This window comes from Stegastes partitus, unplaced genomic scaffold, assembly GCF_000690725.1.
Source record: "Stegastes partitus isolate 25-593 unplaced genomic scaffold, Stegastes_partitus-1.0.2 Scaffold2146, whole genome shotgun sequence".
Lineage (NCBI taxonomy): Eukaryota > Metazoa > Chordata > Actinopteri > Pomacentridae > Stegastes > Stegastes partitus.
Window position 1 is genome coordinate 84,711 of NW_007579877.1, and position 1,687 is coordinate 86,397.

The 1,687-nt window shown below is 44.1% G+C and overlaps 4 non-coding genes across 4 annotated transcripts; all 4 read left to right on the top strand.

Moving 5' to 3' along the window:
- The first annotated feature begins 71 nt into the window (after positions 1-71).
- trnan-guu (transfer RNA asparagine (anticodon GUU)) lies at positions 72-145 on the top strand. Its single transcript has one exon. It is a non-coding gene; the product is annotated as a tRNA-Asn (tRNA).
- Positions 146-460: 315 nt separating this feature from the next.
- On the top strand, positions 461-534 carry trnan-guu (transfer RNA asparagine (anticodon GUU)). Its single transcript has one exon. It is a non-coding gene; the product is annotated as a tRNA-Asn (tRNA).
- A 311-nt stretch (positions 535-845) lies between these two features.
- On the top strand, positions 846-919 carry trnan-guu (transfer RNA asparagine (anticodon GUU)). The gene has a single exon. It is a non-coding gene; the product is annotated as a tRNA-Asn (tRNA).
- Positions 920-1,226: 307 nt separating this feature from the next.
- On the top strand, positions 1,227-1,300 carry trnan-guu (transfer RNA asparagine (anticodon GUU)). The gene has a single exon. It is a non-coding gene; the product is annotated as a tRNA-Asn (tRNA).
- Positions 1,301-1,687: the final 387 nt, after the last annotated feature.

Consider the following 1,687-nt stretch of genomic DNA (forward strand, 5'->3'; position numbering starts at 1 on the left):
TTGCTGTATACAGCTTTGTAGCAAGATCATCTAAGGATGCATGATCTTGCCACCATTATAAGGCTACAGATGTCTCTGTGGCGCAATCGGTTAGCGCGTTCGGCTGTTAACCGAAAGGTTGGTGGTTCGAGCCTACCCAGGGACGTTCTGTGCTTAAATATCATGGAAAATATGACTACTGTTACAGATTACAGGAAAAGACATAATGAATTCTGGAATCCAATTTACCACTCATCTAACGGGGTTCCTCAGTTCTCACTGACTGGTTGCAAGTCGATACAATTTATTCTTCTCCCCAAAACACATGGCTCATTAAAGACCCAAGATCTACATGTCTCAAGGTGTGAATGGTTGTGAAACTGCAGCTGAGGTAAGGCATGGCAAGGTAATTTCTGTATATGGCTTTGCAGCAAGATCATCTAAGGATGCATGATCTTGCCACCATCATAAGGCTATAGATGTCTCTGTGGCGCAATCGGTTAGCGCGTTCGGCTGTTAACCGAAAGGTTGGTGGTTCGAGCCCACCCAGGGACGTTTTGTGCTTAAATATCCAGATAATATCATGGGAAATATGACGACTGTTACAGAAAACTACATAATGACTTCTTGAAACCAATTAACCACTCATCTAAAAGGGTTCCTCAGTTCTAACTGACTGCTTGTGAGTCTCTACAATTTATTCTTCACCCCATAACACATGGCTCATGGCCCAATAAAGACCCAAGGTGTGAATGGTTGTGAAACTGCCAGGTGAGGTAAGACATGGCAGGGTCATTGCTGTATACAGCTTTGTAGCAAGATCATCTAAGGATGCATGATTTTGCCACCATCACAAGGCTACAGATGTCTCTGTGGCACAATCAGTTAGCGCGTTCGGCTGTTAACCGAAAGGTTGGTGGTTCGAGCCCACCCAGGGACGTTCTGTGCTTAAATATCATGGAAAATATGACTATTATTACAGGAAAAGACGCAATGAATTCTCGAATCCAGTTTGCTACTCATCTAACAGGGCTCCACAGTTCTAACTGACTGCTTGCGAGTCCCTACAATTTATTCTTCTCCCCAAAACACATGGTTCATTAAAGACCCAAGACTACCTGCCTCAAGGTGTGAATGGTTGTGAAACTGCAGCTGAGGTAAGGCATGGCAAGGTAATTTCTGTATATGACTTTGTAGCAAGACCATCTAAGGATGCGTGATCTTGCCACCATCATAAAGCTACAGATGTCTCTGTGGTGCAATCGGTTAGCACGTTCGGCTGTTAACCGAAAGGTTGGTGGTTCGAGCCCACCCAGGGAAGTTTTGTGCTTAAATATCCAGATAATATCATGGGAAATATGATAACTGTTACAGATTACAGAAAACTACATAATGACTTCTTGAAACCAATTAACCACCCATCTAATGGGTTTCCTCAGTTCTAAGTGACTGCTTGCGAGTCCCTACAATTAATTCTTCTCCCCAAAACTCATGGCCCATTAAAGACCCAAGATCGACATGCCTCAAGGTGTGAATGGTTTTGAAACTGCCAGTTGAGGTAAGACAAGGCAAGGGACTCGCTGTATATGGCTTTGTAGCAAGACCATCTAAGGATGCGTGATCTTGCCACCATTATATGCCAACAGACGTCTCTGTGGCGCAATCAGTTAGCGCGTTCGGCTGTTAACCGAAAGGTTGGTGGTTCGAG